This window comes from Antechinus flavipes, chromosome 1 (genome assembly GCF_016432865.1).
Source record: "Antechinus flavipes isolate AdamAnt ecotype Samford, QLD, Australia chromosome 1, AdamAnt_v2, whole genome shotgun sequence".
NCBI classification, from domain to species: domain Eukaryota; kingdom Metazoa; phylum Chordata; class Mammalia; order Dasyuromorphia; family Dasyuridae; genus Antechinus; species Antechinus flavipes.
The window spans coordinates 21,690,690-21,703,792 of record NC_067398.1 but is presented as its reverse complement, the minus strand read 5'-3'; the positions used below and the strand labels follow the sequence as shown (position 1 = coordinate 21,703,792).

Genomic DNA, 13,103 nt, shown 5'->3' with positions numbered 1-13,103 from the left:
TTTTAAACAAAGATTTGCCCTCTCTTCTCCCCACCTTTTTTTCCATCCTACTCCACTGAGAAAGGAAGAAAAACAAAACCCCTGTTAGAAACATGAATAGCAAAATAAATCCCCTTATTATTCAAGCTCCCCCAAAATATGTTGGGATTATTGCATCTCTATTAGGAAGTGAGAAGTTGATTAAAATTCTCAAGATTTTCAAAGTTAATTGTTTTTACAAAGTAGTTATTATGATATAAATTGTTCTCCTGATTCTGCTCACTTCATTTTATCTTAGTTAATACAAGTCTTCTCAGGTCTTTCTAAAATCACCCCCTTCATCATTTCTCATCGGACGATAGTATTCCACCATAAGAATATATTGCAACTTATTTAGCCATTCCCCAATTTCTAGTTCCAATTTTTTTGCCACCATGAAAACAATTACTATGTTTTTGTTTATATAAATTTTTAAACATTTTCTTTGATTCCTTGTGTCATTACTCGGTATTACTAAATCAAAGGCTATGCACAGTATTTTGAATATAATTCCAAATTGCTTTGTAGATTGATCCGACCAGTTTACAATTCTAATAACAGGCATTAATTTACCTGTTTTCCTCTAGGTCCTCCAGCATGTCATTTTTTTTTTTGTCTATCTTACAATCTGATAGATATGAGCATTTCTTTAATTAGTGATTATAAGCATTATTTCCATATGTCTACTGTTAGCTTAGATTTATTCCTTTGAAAACTTATTCAGATCTTCTGATATCAATTGGGAATTCCCCAGTTCCCCAATCAAAGAATGGTTCTCATTTTTATTCATTTGAATCTGATCAATATATATCCAAGAAAAGTTATATTTATCAGAGAAACAATATGCAAAGTTATTAGTTGTACTTATTTTATTTGTGCACAATTTAGTTTTATGTAACCAAAACTGACCATTTTCCCCCTTGTGAACATCTTGATCTCATTTGGTTATGTACCCTTTCTCTATCCAAAAGTCTTAATTTCTTCCCCGTTTTCCTAGTATCTTTATTATATCACCCTCTATGTCTAAATCAAATATCTATTTAGAGTTTTTTTCGATGTGTGAGATGTTGGCCTATATTTCTTCCAGATGATTTTCTGGTTTTCCTAACAAATTTTATTTACAAAGTGAGTTCTTACTCTGATAGGGCATGTAGGTAGGAGTTCTAATTGAGTCTCATACTTTCTAGCTGTATAATCCTGGGCAAATCAATCCATCCTGTTTTCTTTACTTGTAAAGGTAAAGGTTTTTCTTCCCAGGTTATTTATACCTTCTGAATCCAATTCTCCCTGTGCAACAAGAGAACTGTTCAGTTCTGCACACATATATTGTATCTAGGATACACTGTAACCTATTTAACATGTATAGGACTGCTTGTCATCTGGGGGATAGAGGGAGGGAGGGGAAAAATCGGAACAGAAGTGAGTACAAGGGATAATGCTGTAAAAAATTACCCTGGCATGGGTTCTGTCAATACCTACATGCCCTATCAGAGTAAAATGTAAAATGAGCTGGAAAAGGAAGTGGCAAACCACTCCAGTATTGCCAAGAAAAACCTCCAATGGGGTCACAAAGAGTAAGACAGGATTGAAATGGCTGAACAACAATAAAAATTCTAATAGCTAGGATCTTTGAATTTATAAAAGGCTAGGTTATAATGCTCATTTTCTTTGATGTGGTATTTTTGAATTTGAATTTGTTCCACCAATCAACTTCCTCTCTTTCTTATCTAGAACTAAATTATTTAATTTTGTGAATAAAGGTTTGTAATATAGCACTAGTTAAGTCTCTTCTTTCCCATTTTTTCATTTATACTTTTGACATTCTTGTCGTTTTTCTTTTCCAGATGAATTTTGTTAATTATTTTTAGTGATAGTTTGATAATTGGCATGACATAGGAAGTTAAATTAAATAGAATTGTCATTATTGTTGCACAGGCCTCACTTACCCATGACCAATGACTATTTCTTCAACTACTTAGATCTGCCTTTATTTATGTAAAGGATATCTTCTAATTGTGTTCATATAGTGTCTGTATACCTTGATACTTCCTGTATGTCTAATCCACTTCACTCAGAAGCATTTATTAATTAAATGCTATGTGGAAGACATTGTACTAAGCACTGGGGTACAAATAAATCAGTTGTTTCTTAAACACTTACTATGTGGTAGACACTGTGTTAAGCTGCTAATATTGAAGATACAAAGAAAGGCAGAAAGTCGATGTATAAATAAATAGGTATATACAAAAGACATTCAGAGTAGATGACAGAGAACCAGAAAGGGCAAGGCTAGAGCCAGTGAAAGGATTGACCTTGACTTACAATATGGTGGTGGTGATGTGGTATATGTACAAGTATTCCATAAATATTCCATTTATTTATTTCTTCAATTAATTAATTTTTGGAGGGGTGGTGAGGCAATTGAGGTTAAATGACTTCCCCAGGGTCATCTAGCTAGGAAATGTTAAGTGTCTGAGGCCAGATTTGAATTCAGGTCCTCCTGACTTCAGGAACAGTGTTCTATCCACTATGCTATCTAGCCACCCTTACATTCCATTTATTTCTATTCAGCAGGTATTCATTAAGTGTTACAAAGTGTTAGATGCTATATTATGTGCCAAGGAAATAAAATACAAGAACAAAATATTCCTAACCTCAGGGAGCTTACATTATACAGGAGAACATAAAATACATGCAAAATTACAGAATAAATAGAAATCAGGACAGGGTTCTTTTATTTTTTTTTAGTTATGGATGTGGCTTCTCAAAAATAAGGCTTTAAATGCATAAAATAAAATACAGAGAATTACAATGAAATCTTTGTAACTGTTGAAAAACAGTTTATATATATATACATATGTACATATATATTTATTTATGTATGTATATACACACACATACAAAACATGTTTGTGGACCCCCATGTTAATAACCCCTGCTTTAAGGACAATAAGATATTATGATGGTTAAGGGAAGAACTCTAAGCCAAGGGGACAATGGTTGAAGCTAATGAAGTCATCGTTCAGGGGCATGCAGAATCTTAATGGCGAGTTTGGCTTTTTGCCCCCCACTTGCATCAACATTTTGCATGGACCCACCCTCTCTGGTGACCCTTCTTGGAGATGTAGGGCTCATGCCCATACGTTCTCCCTGGGTTATTGACAAGACAAATTATTCGGTACTCTGTGTTTCAAAACCTTAAAGAATGGGACCTGCCTAATAGGGGAAGTCATTAACTGTGCACAGCTGCTCCAAAGAGCAGGAGCAAAAAGAAGTAAAATTATCAGGAGGATTGTTTTACCCACAACAGATGTAATGGTCTTCGGGTACATGTCAACTTGGCACAAAGGTGCAAAAGGGAAACCACAGTGGTTTTCCACAAAAAGCACTAAGCCCAGGGAGAACTAGGAGGGAGATGGTCTTGATGTTTACCAAGTGTTTCCCAGGATGATCCCCCTTCTCTGTTCCTGAGTGGGGAGTTATTCTCATCAAAGGAAGACAAGCAAGGAACAAAGGAAAATGCTCTGTTTGGAAGACTTATGGTCCTCCCTTTGTTTCCATTTCTTGGAAGACATAGGGAAACCATTTCATAATCTTTAGTCATCACCTGGATAGGTTTTTGTGAATATATGTACAAACACTCACACCTATCTATCTATTCATATATATATATATATAATATACATATATAATATATATATATACACACACACACACACATATATATACATATCCATATATATGTACATACACACATATATGTATGTACATATTCACATATATTCATATTGGTAGAATGTGTCATTCTATTACTTTCAGAAATTTTTGTTAAAGTGCTTTCTCTGTGGAAAATACTGTGCTAAGCCACTAACACTGAAGAAAGGCAAAAAGCCAAACATATAAATAAATAATTGTGTACAAAATTTATTTAGAGTACATGAAAGAGAACTAGAAAAGGGAAGATATGTTTACTGGAAGGGTGGGGAGCAGCTAGGCAGCACAGTGTATATAGCACTGGTCCTGGAGTCAGGAAGACACATGTCACAGCCTCAGACAGTAGTTGTATGACCCTTAGCAAACCACTTAACCCTGTTTGCCTCAGTTTCCTCCTCTGCAAAATGGGAAATGGCAAACCACTTCCATATCTTCAGTCAAGAAAATCCCAAATTGGATCACAAAGAATCAGATGTGAATAAAAATGACTGAATGTATGTGTGTGTACATACACATAGATCTTACATTATATAAATATGTTTTTGTTCAGTCATTTCAGTTGTGTCCTTCTCTTTCTGACCCTATTTGGGGTTTTCTTGGTAAAGATATTAGCGTGATTTGCCATTTCCCGCTCCAGCTCATTTTACAGCTGAGGAAACTGAGGCAGACAGGGTGAAGTGACTTGCCTGGGGTCGCACAGCTAGAAGGAAGAAGAAACAGAAGGAGAATAAAAGGGAGGGAAGAAATGAAGTGAAGGAAAGGAAGAAACAATGTTGGAAAAAGGAATTTTTACTCGGTCATTGTTTGGACCAGAAATCCTTTGCAGTCTCCTCTGATATAGAAAACTCAGAGTATGATAAATGTTATATGTGTACATCTCGGAGTCACTATCCTGAATTTTATTTTTTCAGATTTGTAGAGATGATGGACTCTAATGAGATTCCTCTTCCTTTTATCTTTAGTAGACTAACAGATGGCTTTAGAAAGGTCACCAATGTAAATTTTCACCTACTACCACTCCCATGTGGTTGAGGAAACATTACTCTGTGCATTTCATAGAATTCTTTGGTTATTTTAATCACTGACAGCCACTCAGCCCAAGACCATCTTTGACCAAATTTTTTGGTATCCCTCACAACCAATCTTGTACACACCCAGGATCTTTTAATTTTTTTAATTGTTCTGAAGCACATTTGGACTTTATGTTTATATTTGTTCAGCCATTTTCACCACTCTTAGGTGATGATGAACAGTTTTTATTATATTTCACAAACTCTGCATAAGCAAAATGACATATGACTAATAGGCTTGAAGTTTTCCATGATATTCAACCTCATTTATAGATGAAAAGACAACTGCCAATCTCCTGCCAGGAGAGAAGACTATTTCCATCCATGATTTTGGTCACTAGAGTCATATCTCCTTATTTAGTAGAATATATAGAAAGAGGAAAAAAAGAAAAACACAATATGGTTTGAGTAACTGGAATTGTCTGAAACATGTTAAGGGCCTGGATGGAAATGGTTACACTGGCTAATTATGGTATGCTTGGTTCATTACTTCGTGGATCTGTGACTTCATCCATGTAGGTACTCCTATCAATGCAGAGTAAAACTTGCTAAGTCACAATATCAAGGAATAAAGGATTGAAAGGGAACTTAGAGGTCACTGGGTCTAACCTCTTCATTTTAGGGAAGTATTTAGGAATACATCTGGCCACAGATGTATTAAGTTTTAGAGGCAGAAATTGAACCCAAAATCTGATTTTAAATATAGCCTAGTTTCTGTTGTATCTAACCCTTAGTAACATGTTTTAAAACAATAACTACTTTGTTGCTGACCTAATGATAGAACTTAGTTTTAGAGTGTCAAATCCGATCTTATCTGACAGATGAGAAAACTAATGCCCCCGGATAGTTTGTGTGACCTAACGATGATCTTCTAAGTAGTAAAATGTCAGAACCCAAATTCGGCATGCTTTTTACTGTATTAGTGGTGCAGTGTCTAGAGTGTTAAGTCTGGAGTGAGAAAGACCTGAGTTCGAATTTTACCTTAGATCTTAATTGTGTGAACTGGACAATTCATTTAACTTTTGTTTGCCTCAGTTTCCACAACTGTAAAATGATAGTAATAACAGTATCTTCCTCTCAGGGTTGTTGTAGGAATCAAATGAGGTTATATTTGTAAACAGTAGGCATTTAATTGGTGCTTATTTCTTTTGCTTCCCTTCCCTGCTTAAAAGTTGCCTTGTTCTGCTCTAATAAAAGATTGACACACTATGAGAAGGGCATGGTCTGAGTTATCTAAGTTAATTTTTTTATTTAGCTCAACAAGGTGTCATTTAAGGATATCTATGATCGAGGACTTTCTGGAAACAGGTATGGACTCTACCATAGTTGACTTTTCCCCCTCAAGACTGAGGCAACCAGATACCTCTAGCTAATTTTCATGATTTCCTCCCAATGGAGCAACATCATGATCCCTTTTCTGCTGTCTAGATCAGGCTGGAGCTGGTTCTGTCTGCAAGTATATGAAGCAACTGAAAATGGACAGACCAGGGCAACCAAGGGCCCTTGTTGGAAATAAGTCACTCAAACTAGTTAAACCGTTCTTTGTCAGAAATTCTCGGCTAGAATCATCATCTCTGTTTTACTTTTCCAATTAGGAGAAAGGCAGAAAACAAAGAACATTCATTAATAATGTTAAATATCATTTTATTAAAGCCTGGGGATCCCTCTTACCTAAGATGCCCCATTTTGCCTCTAGGATAATGGCATCGGTAATTCCTTACATGAATTCGAAACTAATTTTGGATGTTCATGAGATCATTTTGTATACCACTGGCTTTTCTCCACCCAAACTGGCATTTCAAATTTAATGTGATTTTAATAGGTGTTAAAAAAAAAACCCATTAAGGTGACACTGACAGATGGAGAGAGTATTATAAATTCACCTGTGCAGCACCTTGGAAATAGCTTCAGATATGGTCTTGTACAAACTTTAATGTCCTAGTGGAATGGTTATGTTTAATTTTATAACTAGCAGGCAACTACAGATGGGGTGCCAAATGAACATGGGAATTTCAGAATTAAAAAAACAACAACATTAGAAGTTGTTTATGCTTGGAACAGAATGATGGTCTCAGAGGTTAGAAAGTGGCTATATAACAATCTGTGTGAGAAAACTAGAGTGAAAGTCTGGGAAGTCAAGGAACAGAATGGATTGGGAAAATAATGTTAAGGTAGATAAGCTTTGTGACTTAGGGATTTTGGAGCTAGGAAAACCTGGGTTTGAGTCTGCCTCTGCTATGTGCTGATGGTAAGACGACTCTGTAAGGTTAAATGTTGCCGAGAAATCATGCACTTGCATTATTTGGGAGAGAATCTTCACCAGAGAATACTCTATACCTGTGAAATGAAAGGTTTTGTTCCTATACTATGCTATGGTAGCTAAAGAGTTAAGCTGGTTGCCTAAGGTGGATGGGTGAGTGAGCAGGTCTGGAGAAGGCTCCTTGGAGAAGCTATTGCCAGCACTCCAACCCTCAACCTGTGCTCTTGGGGGGCTGTTATCTTTGCTCTGCTAATCTTAGGAACTTCTTTAGACTCAGTTTCCTCATCTGTAAAATGAGAGGGTTGAACTTGAAGTCTCTTATCATCTCTTTTAGCCCTAATTCTATGTTCCCAATGGTTCTAACAAGAACTTGCTAACATTCATATAGTACTTAAAAGGTTTGTGATGTGTCTTCTATTGTTTGATTCTCACAACAATCGGGGCTATCATTATCCCCATTTTACAAATGAGGAAACTGAGGTTAAAAAACTCATTCTGGTTCACAGAGCTAGGAAGTAAATGAAGTAGGACAAATTCAGGTCTTCCTGACACCAAATCATACTCTCTAATCAGCGGGCTACCTCACTAGCTCTGGGGATGGGTTTGAGTGACAGTGAAATTGTAATGGAAGAGCAGGAGAGATCAAGAAGGGAGCATGGGTAGACCGGGAAAGAGCCATGTTCAGGGATTTTGTGTGTGTGTGTGTGTATGAGTGTGTATGTGTGTGTATGTGTGTGTTCATCTCCTTCCTCAGGCCACTTCACACTGACTTTGTTGGTTCATGTGCTGTATCTTCCCAGAAGAATGGAAGCTCCTTCAGGAGCTGTTTAGTTTCAGTCTTTCTCTCCTCAGTGCCCAGAAAAGTTACTTGCATGTACATCACAAATACTGGGAGAGTTGAGTGATCCCAAGAAAGAGAGGTTCCAATAATTACACACACACACACACACACACACACACACACAATTTCTTTCTTTGAAATGTTTCTGATGTACTAGAGAAACAAATCTCTTTATATAAAAAAAGCCCTCGTCCCTCACACACCCCCTTCCCTGCCCCTACCGAGTGCTTGGACATAGCGGATGTTTTAGAAATGCTTGGGGCTAGACTGATTAATTGAAGATGTCTGGAAAGAACTCTCTTCTCGCTTCCATGTCTTGGAATCCTGACTTCCTTCAGCACCCACTTCAAGCGCTGCCTTCTGCAAGAGGGCATCTGCTGCTGATGGTACCCGTGGCCTTTTGGAAGCATCTCTCTATCTATATTCACACACACACACACACACACACACAAAATATAGGATATTCTATACATACATAGGATACACATATCCATATGTACAGAGGGCCATCTCCAGTCATCCTGATCGCTCTCTTGTCACTGGACCCAGATGGCTCCGGAGGAAAAAAGGAGAATTTGCACAGACCTGCCTCACACTTCAATTCACTTACATGTCATCACTTCCGTGATATCTTTGGGCCTCTTTGAGAATGGACAAACAACAAAATGTGTATGCACATGTGTGTATATGTGTATATATACATATACACATAACTGTATACACAGGTGTATGTATACATGTTTACACATGTGTTTGTATAAGTGCAGAGGCATATACCCATGTGTATATGTGCACACACACATATATGCAGTGGTATGTGTATATATGTGTGTCTACACATGTGGGTGTACATGTGAATATACATGCATATATGTGTATACACATTTTCTTTCTCAATAGAATGTAAGTCCCTAGGAAGAAGGGTTCTGTCTTTATATTCCGAGTGCCTAGCGTGCTATTTGGCCCATGTAAAGAAAGTAAATCCTTGTTGACTGACTGGGGGCCAGAAAAAGGCAGCTCCTCCACGGAGCAGCCTAATGATCCCATGGTCATTTCTTCTTACAGCTGAGCAGGTCCCCGAGGGAGCCTTCCACCAAGGCTGGTTTCTGGTTTCTATGTGGGGCTTACAAAGCCCATTTCAGTCCTGTGCAAGACTGTCACCAGGAATAATAGCTGACATTTACAGGCTCAAGAAGTGTCTCATTTGAGCCCCACAGATCAGTTGGGTAGGTACCACCTGTTATGTAGATGAGAAAACTGAGGCGCAAATCAGTAAAGTGATCTTATCAGGGTCCAACACTTAGTAAGGGCAGCTAGATGGTATTAGTGGGTAAAGGACTGGGCCTGGAGACAGAAAGACCTGAGTGCAAATCTGAACTCAGACTCTTACTAGCTGTGTGGTCCTGGGCAAGTCATTAACCCTGTTTGACTCAGTTTGCTCATCTGTAAAATGAGTTGGAGTAGGAAATGGCAAACCATTCCAGTGTCTTTGCCAAGAAAACCCCAAGAATGGGATGTGACTGAAAACCACTGAACGACAATCAACAACTATTAGGAGGAGGAAGATTTATACTTTTGCCTCTCTCATCCCTCCTGAGCCTGATTCCACATCCAACTCTTGGATGCTCCTCCACCCAATTCTTCACTTAAAATCTGGGTCTTCTGAAATTAAAAGAACTCTGGCACTGTTTAGCTGGGACCCCAAAAAACAGTGTTGGAAATATTGTCTGTGTTCCCCCAGCTTTCCTTTGTTTCCAGGAATGTGTAATGATCTACATGAGGCATTAATTACAGCACTAGCTAAGGGACTATGGAAGGAAATGTCAAGGACATCTCTATGTCTCTCAATTCCGTTGAAAGTAATTGAGACTACGGACCCTTAGCAAATCACCAGTGGTCAGGGCTCAGCTGGATGAGGCTCCAGTCTCCTGACTGTAAAGGCCTTGCTAGTCAGGGTTTAGCTCAATCAGGGTTAATTGTAATGGAGGGCCTTCCCTAAAGATCTGGTCAGAGGCAGGCTGGGCCTACAGCCTCATCCCCAAGCTTATTTCTTCAACCTTTGATCCTCCTAATGTTATCAATATGCTAAGCCCCCTACTTTGGAGCAAGAGTGCTAACATATAGCACCTCTGAAAGCTTGATGGGTTGTGGCCAGGAAGGTCTGGGAGGAGAGAATGCTATTCTCTAATGTGAGGATGGATTCTTTTAAATGACCAGGAAACAAAAATTTAGATGGTTCTCTTCCCTCTAAACAACTCTTTGCTAGAGAGAGCGAAGGAAAAAAATAATTTTAAAGAGGTTGAAGGTGAAATGTTAGTTTAATGCTTTTCTCATATTATAACTCTCTTTTGGAAGAGGGGCTGGTGCTATTTCCATTGATTTGGAATCTGCTAATGGTTATGATATCAAAATACCCCCCATTTATGAAACAATAATCTACATTTATGAAGTTGCCTTCAAGTTTACACAGTATATATTTTTGTATTAAGTAGTTAAGGGTTCTTTCCTCATAAAAATTCAATATATATTTAAGAGTTATTAAAACTACTTTCCTTATTGCAAATATCTGGAGGTAGGGAATATAATCACTACTTTTCCATTTTACAGATGGAGAAACTGAAGTTATTTTAGGCATATAAAAATATAATACTGAGAAGAGGTCCCTAAGGCTTCATTAGACTGCCCTAAAGGTCCAGAACCTTACAAAGTTTACAAATTCCCAATACTTAAATCCCTGTTTCAATCCCAGTAATTTGGAATCTGATAATCTGGGGGTGCTGGGCTGAAGGCTGCCTCTGGAAAACTGTAAAAACAAACACTGGGGAAAACCTGTGCAAACCAAGAGTCATTTTAATCTAGAACAAGAATCCGTGCCCATTTTTGACTAACAGATTAAGCCTGTGTTTAAGATGATATATTTTTAAAACTACTATTTTATACTGATGCATTTTTTAAAGAGTTATAACTGAAGGAAAAGTTAAATTTTAGTTAGACTATCTTGAAAATAAAGAAGTATATTTTTCCCCATCCAAGTCCATGGGCTCCCTTAAATCAACCCATGGACCTAGTTAAGAGGTTCTGCCCTAGAGGAAAAAAAACTAAGCTTCATTTTAGGCATTGGTTTATTAGACTTTTATATTAAAAAACAAATCCGATCACTGTAAAGCATTTTTAAAATTAAGATTTAGTATCCATTCCCAATAACCATGATTAATTTCAATGACACCTGCAACATTATTAAGACTTTCAAAAAATGGGTCACTCAGAAGTTTCACCAAGTTAGACTGCCCAAAGAGTGGGTAATTTAGGACTTTGTACTGTAGAGTTCATTGGCTTTCACTATTTCTGCCTCACCATCTTTTTGAGGATAGTGGATATTTTTTACTTGTTCTGAATAAGCTATCCCTTTTCGATCAAGAGAAAATAGGGAATAAAAGGCCAAGAATAATAGCTTCCTTAAATAACCCTCCTCCCCACTCTCAGTCCCACTAGCACTATCACCTTAATAAAGATTTCCAGCTGGGAGGGAAATCTTGGGCAATAAAGCTTTGGTGCTTAAAAATTTTTTTAAAAAGAAAGAAAAAAAAAGAAAAATAAAGGAAGTTACATCTAGGAAAAAAGGCTCCAGGTTTGTTAACAGCAATAATTCTGATGCAGAAAAGCCCATTTTAAGTCAGATCAAGTATACAGAGGTGTAGCTGATTATTTTGAATAATTAAATGGTGTCAAAACCAGCTGTGATGAATAGCACTGGGGTCTCAATTCATAAATAATTGAGAAGCCGGAGTTGCATTTGATCATCCTGATCAAATCCTGCTCTCTGGAGGATAAATGTTTGTCCTGAATACCATCAACATTGTTAAATGCCTCAATATTCCTGCTCAGTCATCCAGCCCACAGTCAATTGAACTAAATCACTTTTAACACCACGTACATTTGCCGTCCTCATGAATACAAAATGTTTGACTTACACCATTTTCTTTGTGCCTGAATAGGTGCCGTCTTTGGTTAGCGTCTGGCGGCTGGCAATAAATAATTTAAACCCTCCCACTTCTCCCAGAAACTATGTGAACCTCCTTGGCTGAAAGAGAGGAGTCTCACTTTCTACCATCTTTTTGTTTCATTCTGTGGATGCAGGGAATGGATTCGGGAAGGACTGGTTCTAATGCCATCTTGCCACTTCCTATCTATGGGACCAGGGCTGAGCGGCTTAACCTTTTGAACCTCTCCAGACTAATATTCCTCATCTGTGAAATGAGGGGGTTGGACCGCCTAGCCTCTTGGGTCCCTTCCAGTTCAAAATCTGTTATCCTACCCTTGATTTATTCTGCCTAACAACAATTTTGGTAGGGATTTCTCATTCTAAAGCCATGATGTTAAGGTTGTAGATTGTTTTAAAAACATGGTTGTGATTCACTTTCTATCACAATGGGAAACAGTGTTACCTTTGTGACTACCACTGAATTTAGCAGCTTCAAAATCTGTTATCCTACCCTTGATTTATAATGCCTAACAACAATTTTGGGAGGAATCTCTAGTTCTAAAGCCATGATGTTAAGGTTGTGGATTGTTTTAAATGGTTGTGATCCACTATCTCACAACTGGAAACAGTGTGACTACCATTGAATTTAGCAGATTCAAAATCTGTTATCCTAGCAATAATCTGGGGAGGAATCTCTGGTTCTAAAGCAACGATATTAAGATTCTGGTGATTTTTTAAAAAATAGTTGTGATTCACTATCTCACAACTGGAAGCAGTGTTGCCTTTGTGACTACATTGAATTTAGCAGATTCAAAATCTATTATCCTACCTTTGATTTATCTTGCCAAACAGCAAATTTTGGGAGGAATCTCTAATTCTAAAGCCATGATGTTAAGATTATGGATTTTTAAAATATGGTTGTGATTCATTCTACATCACAACTGGAAGCAGTGTTGCCTTTGTGACTACCATTGAATTTAACAGATTCTCCTTGAAGAATGTTCATGTATAAAGCTAAAGATTATTGTTTTTCATATTACTCTGTATCAGACACTTGCAGAGAGTGTATAGTTTTCTAAAGCTCAGTTGTCATTTGACTCATTGAATGCATCCTGGGAGTAAATCAGGCAGTTAAGAGTGTCCCCATTTTACAGGTGAAGAAACTGAGAAGCTACTCTGTCTCTTCAAATGACTTGGCCAAGATCACACAGCCAGTTA

At 37.5% G+C, this 13,103-nt stretch overlaps 1 protein-coding gene across 3 annotated transcripts in view; it reads right to left on the bottom strand.

Annotated features, from left to right (window-relative positions):
• Positions 1-13,103, bottom strand: part of PTPRG (protein tyrosine phosphatase receptor type G) — a 786,314-nt gene that overhangs the window by 40,497 nt on the left and 732,714 nt on the right. The window lies entirely within an intron of this gene.